Consider the following 27397-nt stretch of genomic DNA (forward strand, 5'->3'; position numbering starts at 1 on the left):
TCAGATTCATTGTAATTCACATGGTGTCAACTCCGGTGCGCTAATATCAGAAGGTAAAGCTGTCGGCGAAGTTTTTTTCCGAGGCAGTCATTTCGTTTCAGTGAACTCTTTCGTCAAGCCGTTTTAGCAGCGTTTTTCTGCAACATTGCGCAAACTCAGTAAACGTGGCGAGTTGAGTATATCGCATGCACATAGCGTAATGAGGGAAGTGCATGACTCAGATTAATACGCCGCTCAGCGGTCGCTACACTGCCAAGGCCATCCCTGCTAGTCAACTCGCGTCTTAACTCTAGGTTCCTCTGCTACATAAGGTTAACATAGCGGTCGAATGCTCGTTTCTGGAACTAGGTAACTTTAATACGCGTTCATGGAGTCGTATCTTGTGTTCAACCGGTCCGATTCACCTCTGTGAACAGGTGTCTGGCGTCACTTGCACGGCGAGGATATTCTTGGAACCAGCGCTCGAAGCGATCTTATCACAACTTTGTCGAGTCAAGATTTTGTAGGTGTAGTTGTGTTTGCCTGAGCACGATAGCAACTGATGAACTTAAGATGATAACTTGGGCAAGGAGAATGTGCTGAGAACGCAAATAATGCAGAGCAGAGGCATATACAGGTTTATTATCGAATACTCCTTATCTCTGCGACGGTGTCACGCGATTGCTGTTTAAATGAGCCACTGATAACATTGTCATCAGCGACTGATAACATTGTCATTGTTATGGGCTTTCTCATCAGTCACAAGTTCGACAAGGCCGCACCCCTCCTGAAAGCTACGTACATCAGAGATAGGGCTAATCTGATGCAGAGTAGGAGGCAGTGTAAAGCTCAACATAGCGATGGGCTTTGATATCATATGGGGCCGGGTCTGTCACTGTCGGGAAGGTTAACACTTTCGCTCGCTAGTAATGGATATATGCGGCGCGTGCTCAGAACGCAAGTGAGGACGATGTGGCTGGTGGTCGCTTTCTACCTGTCTAAACAGGCGAGATTTAATTATTTTTTTTAGAATTCTTAAGAGCGTTACCTTTAAGGCATGGCGCTGCGGTTCCTTATCCAATTATACAGTGTGCTGAAGTACTCACTTTGAACAAGCATTTAGCTTTTCGATTCCCTGTAATGGTACCGCCCATGCGTTCTAATTTCGCACAAGGCATCCCCATTTTACTGTCGCAGTTGACTAAACAGCTTCAGTGCTTACTTCGCTCAGTGATTACCAGAGCAGTTCAGCGCTTACCGCACATGAAGCTCTAGGACTATCCACAACCGGCAAGGTTTTGTCTTTAGCAGGTTTAAGAGAAGAGGATGTTGTCTTCAGGAAGGTGTCTTCAACCTGTTGCTGGCATCTTTTCCATCGGTTCGCGTCACTTTCTTAAAATCTCAATGCCACCAAAAATCGACTCCACTTTCTGCACATGAACGCAGTCGATCGATGTGCAGGAACTACAAAATGGGTAGTGTGTGCGTTTAAATCTGTTGATATGGCAGGCTTCCACTGCTCACAATATGTCTTCTTCAGTTCCCCGTCACAATAGCGCGATCATGTTTTCATCGTGAATTTTTATGCTGGATGAAAATAAAATAAAAAGAGAGACAAAGTGTGGTAATTAGCGACACTGCGGCCGTTTCCCCCTTTCTGGCTTTACCTGACTGCTCGACATCTCTGGCTTCATTACCAACGGCCACTTGATGACGGGCCTAGGGGGGTCGACAAATGAGGCTGGCGGGAACTGCCACAAAAACCCGGGAGCGGAACAAGTTGGGTGCGTTGAAGGCGACCTCTGTAGCGTACGCTCGTTACACCGCTTCTGTGAGAAACGGTCGCGGCCAGCCAACTACGAAGGCACATGGATGGATGTGGTACACACCGCCCAGGACTCTCGCGGCGAATGTTCAGTGCTGCACGAAACTGAGCTCATCTTTGTGGTGCCACGCCCGCTTATCCGACACCGCGATTTCTCCCTCAGATGTACAGTGTCAAGTTGGGAGCACATAGGGAGCACAATTCTGCCATCAGTCTCATGTTCCGAGAAGCACCCGGTGTTGTTTATCGGCATTTGGCAGCATGGTAAGTCATCCGTTGTAATCGAAGTCTTGAGGCCTTTAGGGGAAAAAAAAAGATGTGCAAAGCATGGTTGAGGCTATCACTTCTATACGGGTCCGTGGCGGCTGTGATGCAGGCTCGCATACACCTTAAAAAAACTATAGACACCAAATTTTTGCTTGCGTGTTTTCTTGTTTCAAACGATGCGTTAGACATTCGTATACATGGAGCACCCTGTGGTATTCGTGTACGACCGCTCAATAATTTATAATTGAATTTCTCGACGCTATTTCGGTTTCATCGACCGAACGATGACCGTGACGTCAAGTTGATGTTCTGGTCACGTGATCCACTAGAAAAATAATATATTCGCTGACAGGTCATCTTTTTGTCATTCCAGGTCCTGGAAGAGGTTGGTTGAAATGTCGTAGTGAATTAAGACTACATATCAGCGACTACATTACAGTTCTGCTAGTCGATCACGTGACCATAACATCAACTTGACGTCACAGTCGTCGTCCGGTCGATGAAACCGAAACAGTTTGAGAGAAGAAATTCAATTACAAATTATTTAGCGGTTCTAGGCAAATACCACCCTGTAATCCATGTATTCTAATGTCTAACGCATCGTTTGACTGAAGAAAACGTGCAATAAAATTAGTTGTCTGTAGTCCTTTAAGGCCTGACTTTCAAGCGCCCTCTTTCCATGCAAGACAGCCAACTTCGTCCCGCTGTTGAAAGTCAAAGGGTGCTATCGTTTCATGCTCGCAGCGAGCATGCTGGCGGGCGTTTATCGCCCTTTCATGCGTGATGGATTGCCTTCGACGGCACTCTTTATTAAGAGCAGTGCTTATCACCAAAGTCGCGCACTTGGCTCACGTCCACTGTTTCCAGCTCAAAAGGTGTGAACGATATGCATACTCGGGCCTCCTCTTCTTTCGTGACGTCGGGTCACCCTTTCCACTTTTTAGCAGCGAGCGAAGCCGCGTAGATTTATTTGAACTGCATTTTCAATTACAATGCACTTTTGCAGTCCACGTCTGCTTGAAAGTTTTTAATTTAGCTAAGTAGATGCACAACGAGCAATACGCGCAAGAGACTGCGCTGATTATAAATTATTCTTCTCAGTTTACTCCAGATGTAGCCTTTTATCAATTCTTCTTATGTGGTGCATCCATACTCAAATAGATTATCTGTTCGCAACGTGAGTAGAAATTTGGGCTAATTGCGTGGCTTCATATTAAGAAACAGCGCAACGAACGGGACAAGAAAGAAACATCAGGACGAGCAAGTAGGTTATTTTCGATCGTTTAATATTGACTGTGACAACCTGCCACAAAATGAAGAGATTGGGGGACTGAAGGAAGTGGGTGAAGGAACAACCCATCCGTTTTTGCTGTGTCCAGAAGGTAACCTTTGTACGCACACCCTCACTTTTTATTACCTATAGTGTTTGGAATAGCAACCGGTGCTGATTATCATATGTTACGCTTTCTTTTTCGATACATCGTAGGAAAAACGCTGTTGCGCATTCTGAAGCGATCTGATTTAGTGTTTTATTCCTTCTTACGCTTCCAAGACCACATAATGTCAGAGCTCGCCAGCAACTGCCCAGTGCTGTAGGTTCTGTCGCTTAGAAGTACACTGCACAAAAGACGCCACCGCGGTGGCTATGTTGGTCGGCTGCTGACGCGAAAGACTCGGGTTCGATCCCGGCCGGGGCAGTCGCATTCGATGGAGGCGAAATTCTAGAGGCCCGTGCACTGCGCGATGGTAGCGCGCGTTTATGAACCCCAGGTGGTCGAAATTATTCGGAGCCCTCCACGACGGCATCCCTCATAGCCTGAGTTGATTTGGGACGTTAAGGCACATAAGACTAACTCACCAAAGCAAAGACACCGCCGTTTACAGGACTGCACCGTCACAGATCAGTAGAACAGTTTTGCTGCATTGAAAAGCCCGGCTATCTGTACTTAACAATAGAAAGTACATATCTGTGATAGGATGGGGAGGAATGCGTTTATTTCAATAAGGATTGGCCAAGAGGTCATTGGGGGAGGGGGACGCGGAGTAAGGGAGAGGATAAGATTTCTTCGGTCAGGCGACTTATTCTGTTCTAGTCTCCATCCTTGCACTTAAGGTGGTGATGCCGGTCCTCGCAGCGTCTTATCGGGATCCTGGCTTGGTCGTACGCGGTCACAGTTGGATGCGACGTTTTCGGATCGATGACGATCCGATAGGCTACTGGACTATTTACTGGTGCTATTTTTCTGAAAGCTGTTTCAAAATCCGCCAATAGGAGAGCAGGTCGGCGTTTCCTTTGTCGGCCTCTTTACTGTTTCAAGCCTCTTTTCCGGTCTATGGCAGTATATCCGCACTTCCTCGAGGAAATTCATCAAAAGCTTCTCTTTGCACACATGAGGAGGAAAGCGTATAGAGAGAAGCCTCTTAGCCCCGGGTCACGATGCAACAACAGCAGCTCTCGTTCCTCCACTTTCCTGCGGGTCCCTCTTCCACTCACCCCAGATCCCGCATGCCCGAGATTCCAACCAAATTTTGGTGTCTCCATGATGCGGGCGCTTCATTCGATTTGCTCGAGAGCCGAACAAATAGTTTCACATTCCAGCATAACGCGAGTGCTATAACGCTGAGTGCTCGACAAAAAGCTGGGTCGCCAATCTGCTGAAAAGAGCGTCCCGGATAATAAACTGTAAAGCCGGCGTAACTGACCCTCTTTCCTCAGCCACGCCATATGTGCTTACCGCGCACCCAGCTCTCGCTGCATCCTGTAACAAATAAAGCGGCAGCACGAAGTGCAAGAGTTTCCTCTGTGCAACAACCTTAGCTGCCTCCAGTTAAAAGCACTGTATCCAGCCCACTGTATCTAGAGCACTGCATCTAAAGCGTTGCCTCCAAAGCGCTGACATTAAAAATTGAGAGCGCACAATCATAAAAGGCAGAACACATTTTTTCTAATCGTTGTAGCGACTCACTGAAATAAACTTTGTTTCAACTGTGGTTGAGAGGAATGTTGAACCGCAGGCCAGGGTTCTATATTAAATCAAAACGAAAGTGCGTGTTGTATACGCTGAGGTGTCCAACGATATATGAGACAGATACTGCGCCATTTCCTTTCCCCCCAAAAAACCAATTATTATTATTATACGCTGCAGTGCATGAAAAAAAAGGGGGGGGGGGCTGGGGGTTCTTGAACCGGATGTCAGTTTGAGATTATTGAATGACGATTTTTCTGTGTTAAGATGGTCCTCGACAACTCCGGACTCATTGCTTAGTTTATGAAGTGCCAGCTACAACAAACATGAGATTACAAGTGAACGAACGGAGGTTTTTAAACGCTGTTGAGATCGGCACCAGTACCGAAGACGCGAGTCTCGCTGAATAAATGATGCGGTACAATAACATACTGTTTTGCGTGACAGGCCAAAAAAACAATATATTTGCACAGGTGTTTCAGCCCCCAGCAGCGCACAAGTGGCAACAAATTGAGCCACCAAATTGTGGTTTTGTTCTAGTGACGCTAGTTGTTGGCGGGATATATTTCTTCCGCACCCGTAATTTCGGCCTCAGTGGTTGCGTGGGAAATAAAAAAGTCTGCGACAAGTTCAAAATTCATTTATAATCGAGCTTGATCGTTAGGCATCGCTCCGACGGACGTGGACTGTATTTAAAGCCCACACACCACTGGTGGGTAGCACACGCACCACCTGAGGTGAAGGAGGACGGCTGAAGTTCACTTCGTGACCCGAATACGTGAAACCTTTCCTGTGACCTTTCAGAACACAGTGGCTTCTTTGGCGCACACTAACGTCGATAGTTCTTAACGGAGTAGAGACTGTACAGTCTTTGCCAAAAGTAACCAGGCTGGACGGTTTGCTCCTTAGTCGTATATTGAAGCTATTATGACAGCCCTTGAGCTCTAAATCTCTGTATGGTAAGGAGAACCCTTGCCCTCACCTTCCGAGAACTTTTTGATCTTTAGGGAAGCCGTAATTAAGGGCTCTTCTATTCGAATGAGAAGCAAACCATGCAGCCTGGTTACTTACAAGCTACAACTGGATACCACTTGATAAGGTTTGTTCGGTTTGTCGAAACACAATTCACTGCATTGTTTTATATGCGCTGCATTGATTTCATATTAACTTGCAGCCTTTGCCAAAGTGTGCAGGTCATCGAGTTTGCTTTCGTGCCTCGGTTTACAACCCAGAACTTCGAATACTTGGAATGTTTTCTACGATGACAGGAACCATCATCCTCACTGCTTCCGGGGTAGGAAGGGGGGTGACCTGTAGGAGCCCCGTGAAGGGACCCAGCAAATACTTTGGCTTGTATATCTTTGACGAAGAATGTACCTGGTTTGGTGTTACCAGGTCGCTACAGTCCTGACTAAATAGACGAACGCCGCTTGTTCGAAACCCCATCTACTCGCGAAGCCTTCTTCTGTGAGGCGATGAGGTGGCAGCGGTAACTGGCAGCCTCCGAGACGATTCGCTGACAGACTGTCAGAACGCATATCTTGATCAGGTGACCACTGATGACACATTTTGATTAGCCTGCAGGTAAACAAACAGGGCAGTGCTTTAATATCTTTGGTCAAAACAGCATCTCGTGATTCTGGAATGGAGATGTTACTAAATTTTCTCTAACGACAAACATAATAATGCTGCTAATAGGGCACCGTAAACTTCGTAATGCCACACCTAACACAGCTATTGTTGCCATAGTATATTGTCTTTATGCTTCCGCCTAGGTAAGCTGAATTAACACATCTACATGTGCATCCTCCAAGGGGTCTGCTTGTAAGTCGTGTAGTGGGGCTCTTGTAGCATCCGTGACGTTGCTAACTGGGGGGGGGGGGGGGGGGGCGAAAAAGGGTGTCCATTTCATTTCCCTAAGAGAATTCGATCCTGCGGACGCATACCAGACTACACAACACGACACAAAATAAAATTCCTTGGGCGTCCTACTTTTGAGAAATCCTGTAGTTAGTAGACATGAAAAAAAAAAATCAAACGAACTATTCCATGTCGCGCATAGTTCTTTTGGAGTATGGGACGTGATTATCATTACTTGTGCGTTAGATGATAGCGACAGCCCGTAGGAAGCTGAAGCTCCCAGTCATAACCGTTGCACAATGCTCTTCTTGCGGGTTTTTAAAAGCTCGGGTGAAGACCAGTGGACAGAGAACCTTCAGAGATGTTTTTATTTAACAGAAAAATGAAAAGCGCGATACACGATTGGTTTAAGCATATGGCAAGTTAAAAGGCTATACTCGTTCGAGTCACCCCGAGGGAGAGTGGAACCGAGCCTAGGAAGTAAACAGCCGGCGTTGATAATAGCAAAAAAAAAAAAAAAAAATCGAGTAAATCAGACATTGCGGTTAGATTTCCGGGGCACAAAGTTTAGTGGCTTCTATTTCCTAGTGCACCAATATCTCATTATAGAGGCCTGCAATATTTAATGGCTTGCCGCATTCTGCTGATTCCTTTCGTGTTCCTCGTAATGCAGCAGAATTCAAAATTATTGAACTATCGCTTTCAGGCAGTGCGCATCGTTTGTTGGACTTGACTGGATGGTGGCCTGTTGTCGCCGGTGTGAAATCAGGCTAATGGATTGAACGAAAACGACATACAAATGAGGAAGGGTTCAGGAGTCAGTTTGGTCGTGACTGTGGCTGAGTCGCGAGGATAGCATGGCGTGTCCGACGCAGAGATTTTTCGACAAAACGTAATTACGACTCAAGGTTATCGAAAGGGCTAGAAACCTTTGAAAAGCCCCGAAATCGGAAATTTAGTTTTCACGGCTTCGGCAAGCCCCGCCGCGGTGTCTCAGTGGTTTGGGCGCTTGACTACTGATCCGGAGTTCCCGGGTTCGAACCCGACCGCGGCGGCTGCGTTTTTATGGAGGCAAAACGCTAAGGCGCCCGTGTTCTGTGCGATGTCAGTGCACGTTAAAGATCCCCAGGTGGTCGAAATTATTCCGGAGCCCTCCACTACGGCACCTCTCTCTTCCTTTATTCTTTCACTCCCTCCTTTATCCCTTCCATTACGGCGCGGTTCAGGTGTCCAAAGATATATGAGACAGATACTGCGCCATTTCCTTTCCCCAAAAAACCAATTATTATTAAGGCTTCGGCAAGCGTGGAATTCTTCTAGGTCCTTGTAAACATGACAGTCGGTGACAGAGGATAACCAGAAGAACAAACCTCAACCTGCTAGCCCACACTGCGGTAAACGAAAGGGAAGAGTCTAAAAAAAAAACGTAAGTGGATTTGCTAGGCGATGATGCTGAGGATATGGGAATATTCGAAATTTTCGAATAACTAATCGAACATCTTCCTATTTGATTCGCTGACCGAATGAAATAACAAATGTTCAAAGTTATTCGGCACTATTGGATTAAGTTCTCAACTTTTCGAATAGATTTGGAATAATTGGCACGGAGTTTGAATAGACATGCCGTAGTTTTCTTCAACGGCTCTTTCAGAAACATGGTCCACTCGTACTTCTAACAGCACGCTCCCACGATCAGCCTGCACGGGAAACAGAGTTGAGAGCAGTGTCATGGTCTACTGGTGGGACGGTGATCGTAACACTCGCACATATGATCTTCGATATTGGGTTACTCCGCAGCTAGCATTCAGCCAGGTTTTGCAAACTCTGTACACATGCCCACTGTCGTGGGCCACGGCTTATAACTTCCGTCCCCTCATGAACTGAGATGTGGCACTCGTCTCTTCGCTGTCGTCACCAGGAGCAAAATGTGATTTTTTTTTACTGTATACCATGACGGTAGTAGATTTGACATACTGCTTTAGAGTTGCGGGTCCCCCAGTGGATATCAGTGCTGTGTCTTTCGACAACTGCAGCTTTAAATCCATCAGTTTAGAGCCAGCACCAGCACCTTACTGGTCGGACTAATTACTCGTTTTGTACGAATTTCGCAAAAGTAGCGAATAATAGCGCAAATATTCGATTTGCATTTAATTAATTTTGTATTTAACCTCACTCTTCGCATTCGATTTGGTAGCAAATATAACTTATTCTTGAGCAACGTGGAAATTCGGGCTTGTTGGTTCATATTTCGTAGCAATAGCGCAAACATTATAGAAGCAGAAAAGATAGCTAGATTAGGAAGTTCTTGTGTTAGCACTCCTTCAGTCAAACTATCGAAAAAAGAACTGGCCTACCTACGTTCACACTGAGTTTTGCGCATGCATTTTGATGACACGGCAATATGTGCATGCATAAATTGATGTTTTTGCCCAATAAAGTTGTCGGAAGTCAGCGCTGTGTGTGTCTACTCGTCTTGGTCCCTTGTCCTGTTTGCACTATTGCCACGAAATAACTTATTCGTAGTTGGTTAGGTTTCTAAAAATTACTATTCGTTCGCCCTACATTAGTAATAATAATAATAATAATAATAATAATTGGTTTTGGGGGAAAGGAAAGGGCGCAGTATCTGTCTCATATATCGTTGGACACCTGAACCGCGCCGTAAGAGAAGGGATAAAGGAGGGAGTGAAAGAAGAAAGAAAGAGGTACCCGTAGTGGAGGGCTCCGGAATAATTTCGACCACCTGGGGATCTTTAACGTGCACTGACATCGCACAGCACACGGGCGCCTTAGCGTTTTGCCTCCATAAAAACGCAGCCGCCGCGGTCGTGTTCGAACCCCTACATTAGTAATTTTTAGGTTTCGGGGCGCGGTCGAGGCGTAATGGGCTCGGGCTCGAACTCAGCTGCCGGCAGATATCCTTCCTTTCTACAACATCCTGTCCGCGCTTTAGATTTTAAATGACGTCAGGATAGGCTTTCGAGTGGGCAGGCAACAAAACGCACTATCACTGTTTAAAAGAGGCGATTTCGCCTTAACGGAACCACTCACGACGAAAGTCACAAGAGCGGACACATTTCCTCGATTCCACGCATAAGAATTAATCATGATGCTAACACACGCAATGTGATGGAATCAGCTAATCCTTCACTCTTGAGCGGTCGGTGGCGCCTATCGTAGCTTCGGCCACGTTTTGAGGCAACCGCTTCAACATTCGTTGCAAGAGCTCGGCGCACGTGTGTCGTCGCCTTCATCACTGCTACGGCGAGCTACACTGGCGAAATGAGGCCATATTTTTAGACCTCGTGCGCTCGTGTCAGCGCGCTTTTATCCCGCGCAATGTTCCTCCAGATTTTCCCAGGTCCCGAACGTCAACTTCTGAAACTTTTGCTGCCGCCACTGTCGCTTTCGTTTGCCTAAGAGAGTGAGGTAACGAGCTAAACCGCCAGAAATAAATATAGGTGGTTTTTTTAAGGCGCAAGCCTTTCTTTGCTCATGAGTGTGCGCAAGGCCTGTCCGCAGGAAACGTGTACAATGAGTGTCCGCTCAACCTGTCAATCAAAGGAATAAAAAAATTATTATAAAAGCTAAAAATTAATAGAAATAAAACTAAAACAAAGTAAGAAAATAAAAATAGCACGAAAATTAGAAATCAAACAACAACAACAACAACAACAACAACAACAACAACAACAACAACAACAACAACAACAACAACAACAACAACAACAACAACAACAACAACAACAACAACAACAACAACAACAACAACAACAACAACAACAACAACAACAACAACAACAACAACAACAACAACAACAACAACAACAACAACAACAACAACAACAACAACAACAACAACAACAACAACAACAACAACAACAACAACAACAACAGCAATAGCAATAGCAATAGCAATAGCAATAGCAATAGCAATAATAATAATAAACAAAAATACGGAAATGAAAATAATCTAAAACTAAAGAGAGTAAAAAATGAACAATGGAGGTAAAAAGAAATGACAGGGAAAGGCTCTCGCATTTCCGCTCATAATCAGACTTAGGTGCAAATGAATTTTTTTCTTTATTTTTTATCCTGTTGTGCAGGAAGCCAGCTGTCAATTTTAAAACGTCGCCCCGAATAAGTTGTCCCAATACTGTATATGGTACGCCTTGGTGGAAAATTACGCGCAAATTATAGTAATTTGCACTTCGGCACCCGGATGCCTATGTCCGGTGGAGCATTTGCGACGCGAAGCGGCATTCGGTGCTAGTCTTGGAGCAAATGTGACGGGTCGAACTTGACTTTTGCTGCTGGCGCAGTGGTACGCGGCGCTTTGTTTGGTCATTTCTCCAGAAAGCCTGCGTATTGCTACCGTTCGAATTCCGACTCACTCATCCAGAAGTGTGCTTACTTGTTTTAAAGACGTCCGGCGGCGGAAATACGCACGCTGGCGAGCGATTTCTCTTACAAAATTTTTTTTATACAGTATATAGACCTTCCATGGACTTCTTTCTATAAGGTCTATAGGCTCTCTATAGAAAAACCCTAGAGAACATTCTATAGGAAATACAGATTATAGAGAGTCTATAGACAATCTATAGATTTATGGCCATACACTTTTAGTAGACTTTTGTCTATAGACAGTCTATAGACTATAAATAGAGAAAAATAATATCTATAGGAAGGCAATAGAGTCTATAACAAGTCTATAGACTGTCTTTAGTCCATTTTGTAAGGGAACTGCCGTCTGTTGTCTGTCATGTCTTCTTTATTTCCGGACAGAAATTATAACTCGTCCGTTTCTTGGGGCGTCACTTCAGCACACTCTAAGTTCCCCTTCAGGGAATAAATGAAGGTTCAGCAAGCAGCTGAGGTATGAAAATCAAGAGAGCACTGTAGGCAGTGTCCTTCGCAATATCAGGCCCGGAGCAACGGGTGCCTGGAATCAATGACCTGTGCTGCGGTAGGGTAAGATTGTGCTTTGGCTCTTGCAACCACTCCGAAGGAACCTTTCTGAGCTAGGGTTCGGCTGCATAGCTCGTTTATAGTATTAGCTCGTCTATTCCTTCGTGCAGGGCGCAGCAAGACTGGGCATGTAGTGTATTTCTTTCACTGCGTTGATTCTTTGAGTCACTGACTGACTTTGTGCTTGGTCTCGTTTAAGAGAGTGAACTTTTTACATAGTAGAAAGGTAGGCAGATAAGGTATGGCAGAGATGGTAACGTTGGGATATGCGTTTATTGTTACTGTTTAATAAATCTGAACTTATTGATTGACGAGTTGATGAAAGAAATACATTTACTTGTGAATTTCTCATTGTCTGATCACCGGCGACTTGTTGTAGACTTATCACCAACTCAGCAGGGCACCTTTACATTCTTTTCAGCCGCTCAAGTTAAAACCGAACCAGCTAATAAAGACTCCCTGAGATGCGCCGGTACCGTTACACGGAAAGTGGGAAGTGTGACCAAACTCGTACCTTTTTATCAAAAGTACACTGGCCTACGGGTTTGCTTTACAAGGCCACTCTGTGGGCCCCTTGTAACACCTACGGAAGCTACGCCAGTGCCAAGACGATGGTTCTCTTTACTGTAGAGAGATTTTAAGCTCCAGGCGTGCAAGCTAATAGCCCTGTCACACGGGCACCACAAAGGCCTTTGAGAATCAAGTCCTTATAACCAAAGGCGCAAGGAGTGCAGCTACACGGCACAAATGTTTCCTGTTGCGGTGGCTGAGTGGTTATGGCGCTCGGCTGCTGACCCGAAAGACGCGGGTTCGAACTCGGCCGCGGCGGTCGAATTTCGATGGAGGCGAAATTCCAGAGGCCCATGTACTGTGCGATGTCAGTGCACGTTAAAGAACCCGAGGTAGTCGAAATTTCCGGAGCCCTTCACTACGGCGTCCCTCATAGCCTGAGTCGCTTTGGGACGTTAAACCTCCACAAACAAACAAACAAATGTTGCGCCTTTGCCTCTAAGGACCTTGGAGGCGCAGGCGCCCGTCCGACACCTTTGAAGCCCAAAGGTGCCGCCTTCGAGAACCTGTGATCGCAGTGTCGTCCAACGTGAAAAAGTAAAAGCAATTAAAAAAATATATGCAGCCAACAATGGTTTCAAACACCTTCAAAAAATACGAAAGATGTGTCTGGCTTTGCTTTTTGTGCGGGTGTTTATATTTTATGGCCAGATTGCAAGACAGTAAAAGTGTTGCAGCAACACCGACTGCCCCTGGTGGTCAAGGCAATGCATGAAACCTGCTGCTGCTGATGAACGTAGCTGTTGCAGTTCTTTTAAGGGATCGATTAGAATAAAAAATAGTTTGAGCTCAACGAATGAACAGAATTCCCAACTCTAATTTTAAAACACTCCGTTCAGCCGCCCCAAGCATAAAGCAGCGGGTGCTAAGCCTCAACGCCTGCTCCAACTTCGGGCTACACTGTGTAGCTGCGTCGCTGATCCTTTGAACTTTCGCTCCTTTGGCGAAAAGAGGTGCCTTTGCTGGAAAGGCCTTCGAGGAATGCCGTGTGACACGGGTATAAGCCTCACCGCAAGACTCAGAAGCTGACCTTGTGGCCCACGTATATTTTCTAAAAAACACTGCGCGCATTTTCTTTCCCTGTGCTTTCTCTCCGTCTCCTGCACCGACTGGGCCGACTCGTCGATTGATGGAGTCGCGCACGTGGCTGTTGGTGGAAAAGTGGACCGACGTACTGGCGAGCGTATATGAGTGAGCGCCTCCCCGTCAGTGCTCCCAGATCAATGGCGACAGTAAGCGCGCACTTGTGCAAACTCCACCGGCAGATGGGCAAACCGATCGCGATGCCGAGTGCAAGGAGACAGCGTTCGTACATTCCGCCGCGCCATCACTCATCGGGATGAGGAATATTACTGTACTTAAGCGGCGCGCGTGCGCGCCTGCGAATACACTGCCGTACGCTGCAAGTCCGGGGAGTCTAGCACTTAGTTCTCTGTCAAGCCGCGTGCTCTTTGCAAACATGTTTGAACAGGCGGCTTCTTCATAAAGTAGCTGTCAGATTCGTCGTCTTCCCGTGGTTCCTGCAGCCGGTATCTGCGAAAACTGCGCTCTTTGTGGACTTAGGTGCCATGCCATTGGAACGCTGGCTTTTCCCGCGTACACTTGGAACCGTAAGTGCATGCGGGGTTTATTGGTGTCGTAGGTGCAATAACATGGTTGCAACCTGTTTGTATACGCGCGAGTCCTTTATTTTGCGGGAATGAGTCATGGTTCATGGTTTATGGAAGGTTTGACGTCCCAAAGCGGCTCAGGCTGCGAGGGACGCCGGAGTGAAGGGCTCCGGAAATTTCGACCATCTGGGGTTCTTTTTTAACGTGCACTGACATCGCACAGTACACGGGCCTCTAGAATTTCAGGAATGCTTGAGATTGCATCGTTTTTTTTTTTTGAAGCTTATATTTCCGTCAGCCTGCAGTGATTCTGGAGTTGGACCACATTAGTGCAACGTCTTTGAGATATACTATGGCTTAACCGGCAAAACGAGCCCGCAGAAATTATGAATTATGAGCCGGGGCACTTAAAGTGCACTACGTAATGGCGGCCTGGAATGGGGTACCACTCTGGCAAATTATCTTGCCTCGGATCGATTCCAAAATGGTTGGCGGGACCCGAACACGATCGACAGCGCAATTCGATGGTAACGAATGTCCGACTTAATTTTCATTCGTTGGTTTTTTCGGCTTGTATTTTCAATTCGCTGGCATAGCAAAGGCAGCTGCTGAGTTTTTTTTCGTCACTCGTTTCACCTCAGGACAGCGTTGGAAGTATCCATTTTCTCATATTCCCAATATTAAGCGAGATATGAGGAAATATGTTCGCATTTGGTTTACCCATTCCTGGCGCGTGTCGTTTTTGAGCTCTATAAATCATGTAGTAATAACCGCAGCGATTGTAGTCCAAGGTTATATCCTAAAATAAAGGTACCGCATGCAAAGCTGCAGCGCCATGGGCCGGTTGTATTTGCGCGAAGTCGGCTCCATGATTTTTTTTTTCAGGCGCCGTTATTTCGTACAGGTTGCGTGCATTCATGGCACAATTGAAATATCAATACTGAAGCACGCACTACACCCAGCTGCTATCACCCGAGGTTAACGCAATGTTGTCGAGATCTTAATCTTCAGCCTCAGTTCGCTGTGACTAATTCATCGAAACATGGTATTTTATTCTCGAAGTACCGCCCAAGGTTAGCTAGGACATCTACCAAGCACATTTGGTTCGCTTTTTTTTTACGAAGTTTCGTGAATAATTAGTGAGTCACAGTCACGCGGATTTTAGCCTCACTCAGGCGTTAACTCATCGTTCACTTTCGATTCAGTCTGCAACGTTGTTTAATTAGCAGGCCTGACATTTTAAAAACTGCACTTACACCCCTTATCTTGTGCTTGGAATATCCGTTTCAGTACTAGTGGGGCTGCGATGTGTACAGGCATGTGGAATATGAAAGGCAAGGAAGTTTGACCATCGAATTATTTATTATTCCATAATTAATTTTGGGAAGTACATTTTATCCGTTTTTGTAAGTAGGTTCCCTTTTGTCTTGTAATATCCAAAATTAATTTTCAGCTTCAGTAGAGGAACGATCAACACCCTTTTCGTGCAAATTGGTCATATTGCCCGGGCCTGTGCAGATAAATGAAGTTATAGCCTTTTCAGTGAATAACAAGACATTGCACGTGCGTCGCATACTGGTTCTGTTTACAAAGTCAGCCCGGCTGAAATGTCCAGTCAAATTGCCCAGCGTGCCTTGGATAATTTAACACCGTTTTCTGCCTTGCCAAAAACTGGGAGCTCACGTGTCCATGTCCAGGTGGGAGCCACTTTTATTCCATTTCCATTCGGTCCCAATAATGTTCCGAGGCGAGCCATATCGACCGGCACACGCGACTTGCATTATGTCGGCCAATAATATGGGCGCCCCTGTCTCCCGCCTGCCGGAAGAGGAATAGGAATTCGTGCAACTCAGGAAACGGCCTTTCTCGCTGTGGCTGTTCTCTTCTTTTCTTCTTTTTTCTTTTCTGCTTTTCAGAGTTTTGCCCTTCTTTCCTCGGAGAAAGTGATGGCGCTATCGATCGCACTGGCTATATATAGATCGCAGAGAAGTTAGCGTCGCTTCTGTCTGCGCTTATAGCAATCATCTGTGCGAGCGCATAATGCATTCGAACGTGTCCGCTCTATCTCGAGAAGAGGTTCTGAAATTTTGAAACATTAACGAGGGTTTAGATTCGTGCTAGGCGTCATTTGCTTTCTCGGAGCTCTGACGACTTAATGACGGCACCAACGTGCACTTGAGCTTGACTCAGAAGCATATGCGTGAGCATTGAGTCTGTTTCCATTAGAAGAAAAAAAAAAAGCGCTCCACAGCAATGCTTGCCTCAACCCTGAAGCGATGACGTTTGCCAGATATTGTTGTCAAAAAGGATTGTGGATCCGGCCTAAGGGCCTTTTTTTGGCATTTTTAATGCGAAATCATTACTGCACTATGAATTCTAAAAAAGGTTATGTCTGTCTGAAGCCTCCTGCAGAAAAAAAAATATTGTCGCGACTGGGTTTCGAACCCGATGGTGACGCGCACAGATCAGCTTCGCTGGCCACTGCACGAGAGCAGTATGCGTTCTTTTGCGCCTCTTGCGAATTTTCTTTTCTGGGACTCTTTTTGCCGACAAGAAACTCAGGCCTGCTGTTGGTCAATCGTTGCGACATCTAGTGGGAATCGTGATCATCAGTCTAACTACGTCCACTGCAGTTTAAAGGCCTCTCCCATGTTCCTCTTATTGGCCCTGCTATTTGCCAGCAACGGCCATTTTGTACCCACAGATTTCCTTATCTCATCCGCCCACCTGACCTTCTGCCGCCCTGTGCTAAGCTTGCCATCTCTTGGAATATACGCTAGCTGTTATCCTTAACGACCATCGGTATCTTGGCTTCGCGTTACGTGCCCTGCCCATGCCATCTTCTTCTTAATTTCGGCGAGGAAGTCATTAACTCGCGTTTGCTTCCTGACCAACTTTTCTCTCTTCCTGCCTCTTAACGTTACGCTTATCATTTTCCTTTCCATAGCTCCCTTCGTTGTCCTCAATTTAGGTTCACTTGACCGCGGCGGCTGCGCTTTTATGGAGGCAAAACGCTAAGGCGCCCGTGTGCTGTGCGATGTCAGTGCACGTTAAAGATCCCCAGGTGGTCGAAATTATTCCGGAGCCCTCCACTACGGCACCTCTTTCATCCTTTCTCCTTTCACTCCCTCTTTTATCCCTTCCCTTACGGCGCGGTTCAGGTGTCCGCCGATATATGAGGCAGATACTGCGCCATTTACTTTCCTCAAAAACCAATTATTATTATTATTAGTATTATTCTCTAGCCTCCGCTTAACTTCCCAATTTGTCAGCACCGTTAAGATATAGATGTAATATAGTTTCCTACTTAAGAATATTGGATATTGGTAATAGAGGGAATAAGTTGCACTTAATAGGAGCTAGAAATGAACGTCAAGATTTGCAGAGAGAGGGCAGAATCAGATAGATGACATATAACCATGGTAACGGGTTTAAAAAAATAGATGAGAAACCAGCATCGTGCAGTTTTAATTCCAGTTCAGTCGTAACGGAGTCAAGGTGTGCGCGAAACTTTCATGCTCATGTTCTACGCCCTTAAGTGTCGGTTTTTAAAGCGTTTTCAACCGAAGGGCACAACTTTAACGAGGCCTCCTTATCATGGATTATTTCAAGAGGCTAACCACAACAGTCGCAGCTTCTCTTCATGCAAAAGGTGTTGAGTTCGCATCCAGCTCCTATCTAGATTTTTAATTGCTCCCCCTCCCCCCCCCCCCCCCCCCCCTCGAATTGGTGCTGGACTGTTCCTGTGGTGATATGCGCGCAGCTGTGCGCCTGTCAAAAGCGGGTACCTGAAAGATGCGCAAACCATTTTCTTATGCCACGTTAAGCGTGAAGGCAAACATTGTTTTAGGCGCACGTAGGACTCGTTGGCGAAGTCATAGTTTCCAGAGGCGCGCTCTTATGATACGCCTGAATGAAACTGTCTGGACTTTACCGTATTTGATTTGCTTGTGCAACTTAATACCAAACCAGACCGTCGCTGCAGCTTTTAAGCACTTTTAGCGTGTAGAGAACTTAAGGCTAGTGGAATGCTGTCGCCACAATGTCATCTGCAACTATCAAGTGCGCGTACCCCACGGTTATAATCACTTATGCCTTACAGAAAAGCATGAAAGCGAAATGAAAAGTGAGATAATTATAGCAACTTATAGCGCCCATCGGAAGACGGCATCAAATGGCCGGCCGACTCCGGTCACTTCATGCGATTTTTCTCGTTATCGATCGACGAGTCAGCGGCCTTCTGTGACATGTGTGAATAAGAAAAAAAAAAACCCAAGAGCGGCGCCCGTTCCATCAGACTGAGGCTCCCTCGGAAAGCACGCCAACACCTCTTTTTTTATTTTTGAGAAATTAAAAATGCCATTAAAGGCGCCGCGAAAGAGTAAAAAGCAAAGCTTCAAGTTGGTGTCTCGGATGTATCACGAGAATGGATCAATCTGGCGACTCCTATAGCTAGCAAGCCATGGCGCGACGTAGAGCGGGCCGCATGAGAGCGTCACGTTATAGACATTACAACGCGCACGGGCAAGGACAATCGTCAACCAGCCAGCAGCGGCTTTCCTGTCTCCCATCGCCGTACGTGGCGGGCAGAACCCGAGCGGCGCATTGATCGACGGACGTCCTTGTCCGGCCCACCACCCTGGATGGGGGTCATTTAAAAATATCGACCGAAGGGCCTTTATTTTTCCATTCGCTGCCACGGCGTTAGTTTGGGGCAGGTACCTACCGGCACCTCGTGCTGCGCGTGGTTGCCCGAGAGATGTCGCTCGCTGGCGTCCGTCGTTAGCCCCGGCGCTCCGGGGGCCACTCAACCTGTGGAGCACCGCTCCGGTCGATGCAAGAGTACTCAGCGGCGTGACGCCACTTCGTTGGCGGCGGGCGCGGCTAACTCGTCTTCTGACTTTGCCTTGACGCCTTGTTCGTCGAGTCGGGCGTGGGCGTGACGTCATCGGCATTAAATTGGCGTACGACGGGGGCGCGTTCCGAAGGCGTTTTAGTGTGGCCGTTCTTTTTTCTTATGTATGTTTGGATTAGGTGACGACGCGTCCTGGCTAATAAATCGACGTCTGTCGGCCGCGGCACGCCGAGGCTCTCTCTCGCGATAACGACCCGCTGCGAAAACAGCGCGCGCCAGTTAATTTGCGCGCGGCGCGTCTGTCACGCCTCATATGTTAATCAGCAAACGAGTCAGTGCTATGCTAATTTTAGCCGTTCCTTAATAAACTTGCGGGATCGAGTCAAGTGGCCTGCATTGCGGTCTGACTTTCCCTACTCACCTGGGGACATTGCTTTGCCCTTTGTCCTCGTTGGAGGTGAAGGGCCCGAAATGTGAATGGACTTTCTCTATTTGCGTGGGGCCTTGTTAGGCTTGCTGGTGAAGGAGGTGAAAAAAACGCCTGTGTTGCCAACTGAGTTTTGTTACTCACGTGGGCACATTGCTTTACGTTTGCATTAGTGGGAGGGGAAGGAAAGGTCTGCATTATGAAATTACATTCACTACTCACGTGGAGACATTCATTGCTTTGCCTTTGGGGTCAAAGTACGGTTGCAAGATCTAGATTGATGATTAGTGCCTAACTTTCTGACCGAACATGGAGCGTCTGGTATAGTTTCGGAATGCTTCCGCCATCCACCTCCGGCAAAGTGCGAAGTATCAGCCAGAAAGAGAAAGGGACATATAGGTTACGAAAGACTCGGGGGGAAAAATGCGCTATGCAGGAATTGCAGTCACATAGAAAAGAAAGTACCGATGCAGTGCCCCTTGCTGTCGCCTTTTCAGTAACGCATTGTGTTGTTCCTTCCGTGTGCCTGCATATTCTAGTGCTGTGTCCCTATTAACGCGGAAGGGTTAAGGCTCCCGTTCTGCACAAAATCACAAAATTCGTTGTCGGCGGTGTCGTCTTCGGCGTTGTGATCGGAAAAGCAGCTGCGTCACCTGCCACTTAGGTCACGTGACTTTGTGACGTCATCACAACCTGCCCTTCGGATTGTGAGCAAACTCTCCCCCGTGACACATAGCAGTTATATTAAACACTGCTCCCAAGGAAGAGCAACCTCCACCTCACAATTTCCAGCGGTGAAACAGCCACCTGTCGCGTCAGTGGCGCAATGCTTAACTACTGCACCACTGCGCCAGTAGTGGTATGAAGACTCGCGTAGATTTATAAATGTGGAGAATAGAATTACCAGTTCCGCATGTATAGGTATGTAGGCAGAACCTAGGCTACAGAGAAGGAATGCGGAAAGGATCTCTAATGCTATCGTGCCGTACATTTAAGCGCGTAGGTTAAATGTTATGTGATGGTGAAAGAAAGAACACTATTCGTGTCTGCGCAGTGAGACGCAAAGAGGACCCCGGGCCGCTGCAGAGGTACCCATTAACGCCATCGCGTCATACTGTGAAGGCGGAGTTTAAAGGGGCTCTGAAAGAGGACACTAATAACGTTTCGGTGTGCCGGTTATGTTAAAGGATGACGCTTACACGAATATCTTTCAGCAAGAAGTTTTTTTTTCATGCGCTCTGTAGAAGCTAAGGTATCTGTTGTCATAATAATTAATAGTAATTGGTTTTTTTGGGGAAAGGAAATGGCGCAGTATCTGTCTCATATATCGTTGGACACCTGAACCGCGCCGTAAGGGAAGGGATAATGTAGGGAGTGAAAGAAGAAAGGAAGAAGAGGTGCCGTAGTGGAGGGCTCCGGAAGAATTTCGACCACCTGGTGATCTTTAACGTGCACTGACATCGCACAGCACACGGGCGCCTTAGCGTTTTTCATCCATAAAAACGCAGTATCTGTAGTCAAAATTTGGATTTCACCCGTCTTCGCCCCTTTCCCTCTCCTCTCGTGACTTTTTGCACGCTTAAAGGTCGGCGCTCCTCCGTCGGCCACACCTCCGGAGGCGCAGCTTCCTGGCCCGCCGGAGCTACGGCGCTTATTGGCCGCAGCCAAGGCCTGACGTCAGAAAGAATCTAACCAATAGCCCTCTGGTGAACTGGTATACGCAGGAGCGGTGGATGGAGGGGGCGAGTATGAAAAAGTCGCCGGAGAGGGCTCGCCAACTTTCGCGAGCGATTGTGGATTCTCTGCCGCGTGTAAAGTGCATTATTTGGCTGTGGTGTTCATGACAACAAAGTGCAGTGATTGAGCGAGTTGATGTGCTCTCCTCGGAAGGTGTCTCAGAGCCCCTTTAAGTGTCCCCTAAAGTTTATTTGAAGGGTGATGGCTCCGCCGCTGGCGCTCCACCAAATGTCAAAGGTTGAGGCTTCACACATACCTCTTGTTTTTCAGCTTTGTTAGTGAAGTAGCGCTTTCGCGCTAAAAGAACCAGAAAATTGGAGGGGACACTTAAGCAGTAACCGCATGAGGCGATATTCCTTCGCGGTACGTCGCGCGATGACGCCGCCGTCGCCCATCGCCGCCGCTGGCGCGCAAACCGCACAAGCAACGGGACTCGGCGTTGGAGCGGCGCGTTTTCTGTGTTGCTCGATCGCGGCAGCTTGAGCGTTCAGTCAATTTGCGTTAAGATAAAACACAATTTTTCTTTCTGCTGTCGATGCGCTGAAAGCCCGCTAAAAAAAAAGAAAAGAAAAGCGACTTTCGCGTGCAAAAGTTACCCACCCGCAAGGCCTACCGTTATTGGCTAGTCTCGCACGGCACTTCCGGGCGATGGGCGAAATTTTCTGCAAACCCAAAACCTGGGCAACGCGATGAGCGAGAGCGCTTCGGCGGCCCTCAGCCCTCCGCGCGATGCCATCGCGGGGCGTGTCGCTGCGAATCGTCGCCTCATGCGGTTAGCGCTTTGAGCTCCACCTTAAGGGTATGACGTGATAGCGTTAATGAATTAATTGCTATATAGGCGGAAGTGATCATTCTCGACTTTATATTCATAGATCCTTGAAAGCCCTCATATCTCGTAGTGTAGGGGTTGGACTTTTCAGTTTTCATTTCTGGAAATTTTGCTGACTTTTTTCGGTGTTTATTTCAGAATGCCAGTCTCCCCCCACCCCCACCCGCTTTTTTTCGGTGTATAATGTGCCAATTCTGTGTGGTTAAAAATCACTTAGAGTCTAACTCAGCGTTTTTGTCGGTATCGTTTTCCAGTAATTAACATAATTTACCAGTGATTTTGCACTTGGAGGTGTGCTTGCCGAAGGAATTGTTTTCGCTATTAATAAAAGTAACGCAAATTTAATGAGACAGCCGGCAGACAAGAACGCATGCGGAAGTTTACTTCTAGGAACAAGGTTAACAATCTTTCTTTGGGCTGTCGCGCTGGTTTGAGCGCGAGTGCGGGGCATCACGTGGTCTGCGTGTTGGTGGCAGCGATGGAACTGCGGCTGAATTGTCGTGGTAGCGCAAACAAAATAATTTCCTTGATGACCATGCACGGTTCCGTGTCAGTGTCCTACATCCAGTTTATAAACATACTTAACTGACTAACTGCTCTAAGCGGGTGATGATAGAAAACAACCACTGCTTAGCTAACAGGTGGGGAGGAGGAGGTGGTGCTTCCTAGTATGCTGAGGCGTGTAAGCAAGTAGAAAGATGCCTCAAATCGCACAACTCCGCGTCTTATCCGGTAATACCACCGTATCATCCCGCCCCTGGCTTCCCTACTTAATTAATTTTCAACTTTGACTGAGTATAACTCGTACTTAGCAGCCAGCTTTCTATGCCTTGCATGCTGAGAATACTGGCATTTTCGATTAAAACCGAATGTCAAAAACTAACTTCGGCGTACTTTTATCGTTTTTTTTTTGTGGGGGAGGGGGAAGTTAAACCGAAGTCAAACCCCTAATTATATCGAATGAACGGTGAAATTGGAGTTGGATATGCAGCGGCACTTTCCTATACTTTTACACAGGATTTTTCAAGGGGTATTTTGTGCGGACGGTATAGGCAATAATTCGAAATATCGGGGTTCGATATATCCGGGCTCGATTGTGTGAGAAATGTCGGCCGTTAGTGGACTTTTTTTCTGTCGTCGTTTGATACAACGCAACGGGCCGAAACGGTTTTTCGTACTTACACCTGCGAACTCTAGCATGTTTCAGTAAAATGGTGAGTCCGGCCATTTTGGTAATTGTTTGCCTCATAATCTTAACGAATTTCCGAAGTGACGCTGCATCGCGCTGTGCTAAACTTTGTCATTCGGAACTAGCTTTACCGGCTGCATGAATGCTCCTTCGCCTTGTCGCTTTCATCTCGCCGTCTAGATGGCGCCACGATGTCCGTAGCAGCCGCCCGTCGTGCTATTGTCGCGACGACTCCTCGCAACGCCATCTGCTGTTTTGCTTCCAGTCTACCGTCACGCGCGTGACGTTCGACTGCACACTACTCAACTTTTCACACCACGTGCTAGCCCTCTGCCGGGTGAAAAGCGCGTCACTCCAAAACGCGGATATGCTTGCCAAGGTAAGCCAGTCGCACTTCGTGGTGTCGGAATTCTTTTTTCTGTGCCTACTTCATATTAGAGATAGCAAGCTACGTCAAAGAACCGCGCGTATAGAACACGTCGCAGCCTTTTTTTTTTAGATTCTATTTCAGTGCAGCGGTACAAGATCATTGACGCTGCCTGTCGTGGGGGTAGATAGGGATAAAAAACGAGCTGATTACTTGCAGTACCACACTGGCGTTGAAATTTCGATGCCTATCGTGGTGGCACGGAAGCTGCAGTGTTCGGCTACTGATGTCAAGTGCGCGCCTGTTCGATTCCGAGCCTCAGCGGCCGCATTCTTATCCTGGCGAGGTGCGCAAACTCCCGTGAGCACCTGTCATGGTGGATGCCCAAGAGCACAAGACGGTTAAAATTAGTTAAGAGGCGTACACTATACGGCAAACCTCGTAACTCGCATCATTGTCTAGACAGAAAGATTCGTACATTTAACGCTCCTTTAGAGTCTCGGCACTAAGACATTTGAACTTTCTCGATATCTTCAACTTTTCCGTCTTCTCGCTTGCCGTAAGTCATTCCACGGTGAGCACTCCGCCAGTGTTTCGTACCAGTGATTCTTTCGCGAGCAGAAGGCGCGCTTCGACAATTCGTTGCAAACCGACGTTGGAGCGAGAGGGCGGAACGAGGTCTGCGCGCGTCGCACTCCTGCTCGCTACTACAGGCGCCGAACCAGAAGGTTCCCGCGCATCTCAGCACGCGACCGAGCACCTGCGCGCAATTTCACTCTGTTTTTAATTCTCTTCGCTCGTTCCTGTTGTCTTGTCCGCTCTGTTCTCGGAGCGAAACGCGACTGTATCACGACCATTTCCAACGTACTTTTAGTTGCGAAACGGCGCACTTGTTCGCGAGAGATGAATCGTATCCGCTCTGCAAGGGAAGAAAAACAAACCGGCGTAAAGAGAGAAGAGCGTAAAAAAAAAGAAAAAGAAAAAGTAATCCCGACAGCGGGCTCGTCGCGTTAACTCTGGCGAGCGCAGATGTTGAGTTTGCGGCACGTGTACACTGCCAGCAGTGTACAGGTACAACGTTATTTTCTGGAGCGATGGTTTGGGAATACAGGCTCTGCGCGTCCAGCTGGCTTCCCGCTTGGATCGCTCGCACCGGAAGTGGCGATAATTAAACGCATCTCTCTCTCTCTCTCTTTCATTCTCTCTAGTTTTGGCATGTGTGCCGCTGAGCTGCTAGGTCTGTGAGCGTTGAGTGTGCGGGGAAAAGGCGCCCAGAAGAGGTGGAGGAGGAAAACGATATAACCAGGTGAAAACAGTGTTCGCAGCGATCTGGAGCTGTGCGCTTCCATAGCAGTGCTCGTGAGCCAGCGCGTGGAGAGCGGCGAGCTTCGTGTAAGCCTGGGACTTTGCCACCAGCGCGGCGGCAAGAACAAAAAAAACGCGCGCATTAGGATTTTTGTAAGCGTGAAGATTGGAACAGAGTGCACCGCTGATTTTGTTTGTACTTTACTGATCATGCCCTCTTCGGATGCAGTTGCTGCATAGTTTGGAATCTAGATAGTTTCTTTTTTTGGCCCCTTGCGCAGCGGCGCCGTTAATGAATTTAATCTCGATGCATGAAGAACCATTGTGGAGAAATTACCCCAAACTGGACGGAGTGAGATTGAGGAGGGAAGGACTGGGCTCTTTTAATTGATGTGGAGCTTGTAATGGCGCCATTCGTCAGGGGTTTTGATATTGGTTGTCGGTTGTTATGAAAAAAAAAAGAATCTTGTTTCCAATTGTGAAGTCCTTCAGTGGTTAAGAGTACACTTGCGTTATCGCTATATTAGAATAATAATAATAATAATAATAATAATAATAATAATAATAATAATAATAATAATAATAATAATAATAATAATAATAATAATAATAATTGGTTTTTGGGGAAAGGAAAATGGCGCAGTATCTGTCTCATATATCTTTGGACACCTGAACCGCGCCGTAAGGGAAGGGATATAGGAGGGAGTGAAAGAAGAAAGGAAGGAGAGGTGCCGTAGTGGAGGGCTCCGGAATAATTTCGACCACCTGGGGATCTTTAACGTGCACTGACATCGCACAGCACACGGGCGCCTTAGCGTTTCGCCTCCATCGAAACGCAGCCGCCGCGGTCGGGTTCTAACCCGGGAACTCCGGATCAGTAGTCGAGCGCCCTAACCACTGAGCCACCGCGGCGGTTTATATTAGAAGAAAAAAAAAGCTTTTAGGAAAGGAAAGGCGCAGCAACTGTCTAACTGTTTCAGCTCTCGGTACACGCCGCCGTGGGGATAGGAAGGAGGGAGTGAAAGAAAGGAGAAGGAAGAGGCACCCGCTGGAGGGCTCCGGATAAATTGCTATCACCTGATGTTCTTCAACGTGCATTGACATCGCACAGTACACGGGCGTCTTGCATTTCGCGCAGAACCCGGGTTCAAACCCGGCCGCATTTCGTTGGAAGTGATATACAAATGACCTCTGTTTGCTGAGCGATGTTTGTGCACGTTATGAGATTCCCATGTGGTCGAAATCATTCCGGAGCCTTCCACTAAGGTACCTTTTTTCTATTTATTCTTTCACTCTCGCCTTTTTCGGTTCCCCCACGGCGCGGTTCAGGTGTCTTCCTAGAAGTGTTTCAGTTACAGCTTCTTTCTTTCATTTTCTTAAAACCGACATTTCATTTCGCCTCCATCGAAACGCGGCCGCCGTGACCGTGACTGAACCTATTATCTTAGTGACACTCTTTCTTTTCGATAGCCTGCAGCACACGAGCCTCTGTGTGTACATTCCATGCATAAGAAGGTGGCGACAACGGTTTTCTTGCTCATGTAATAAGCTTACATTTAGCTTGAATGACTGAGCAGACACAGCGTGATCTATAGACAATAGTTAAGTTAAAGCTTTGGTACCGCTCTGGCTTCATGTTAAAGTTGGGTAACTATGAGGCCGGGTTGATGTTGGACTCATGGCGTTCGGCAGTTCACCTCGTCTTGCCTCTTGGCATGAGCCATCCATGAAGCTTTTACCGTGGTCGATTTTGAAGGGGTAGTGCTGGAAATCGGTGCGCGCTGTGAAGCATCGTCCACTAATCCATTAGAAGCACGTCATCGATGGTGAAGTCTTAAACACTTGTTCATCAGTTACGAAGTATGAACACTCGATAGCTCTTAGCCTTTAATGTTCAGCCTGGCAGTTGCTGTTCTTACAAAGAAAACGCCACGTTGTTCGCGACTGAGCCGTCGCGGTGGCCGAGTGGTTATGGCGCTCGGCTGCCGGCCCGAAAGACGCGGGTTCGATCCTGGCCGCGGCGGTCGAATTTCGATGGAGGCGAAATTCTAGAGGCCCGTGTGCTGTGCGATGTCAGTGCACGTAAAAAAACCCCAGGTGGTCGAAATTTCCGGAGCCCTTCACTACGGCGTCCCTCATAGCCTGAGTCGCTTTGGGACGTTAAATCCCCCATAAACCATAACCGTCGTGCGCGACTTTTCAGGCCTGTTGGGGTCATTCCGTTTCCGCTTGGCCGCGATCGTTGCACGAATAGTCTAATAGCATCAGTAAAAAGGATGAGTTTAGCGTCAGGAATCCTCTCCGCATCTTGGTTAGGCTTAGCATTTACCCGAATCCTCAGATGCCGGCTATTTTATGGCCAATAGTTGTTACATAAGGCTGCACGAAACAGTGTGGTTTTATGGTTTTACCGGCGAAGTTATTTTTGCTGTTAGGGACGGACCGTGTCGATTCTCGGGACAGTAGCAGTTCGAGGAAGTTCCTATAGTCTTCGTTGCTTGAAGTTGGTCATTGTGGACCATTTGCAGAGGGATGTCTCGTTCTTGGGGACCAGCAGAACCGTGTCAAATGGGGCTGTCCTGGGGGAACCAGCTGTGGAAGATAGGAATGTAGCAAGGGTGCACGCGTTGGAAGGTGCACGCG

General features: G+C 47.2%; 1 protein-coding gene across 3 annotated transcripts in view; it reads left to right on the top strand.

Moving 5' to 3' along the window:
- The window catches only part of LOC144121014 (uncharacterized), a 178828-nt gene that overhangs the window by 88130 nt on the left and 63301 nt on the right, over positions 1–27397 (top strand). Inside the window, exon 1 of one of the 3 annotated variants that reach the window (XM_077653917.1) lies at positions 1965–2068. The exons of the other annotated variants lie outside the window; for them this stretch is intronic. The gene's annotated coding sequence lies outside the window, so the exon portion shown is untranslated. Of the gene's footprint in view, positions 1–1964; positions 2069–27397 lie in introns of those variants that run through there. 3 annotated transcript variants of the gene reach the window in all.

The sequence above is a fragment of the Amblyomma americanum genome, chromosome 2, assembly GCF_052857255.1.
Source record: "Amblyomma americanum isolate KBUSLIRL-KWMA chromosome 2, ASM5285725v1, whole genome shotgun sequence".
In the NCBI taxonomy this organism is placed as follows: domain Eukaryota; kingdom Metazoa; phylum Arthropoda; class Arachnida; order Ixodida; family Ixodidae; genus Amblyomma; species Amblyomma americanum.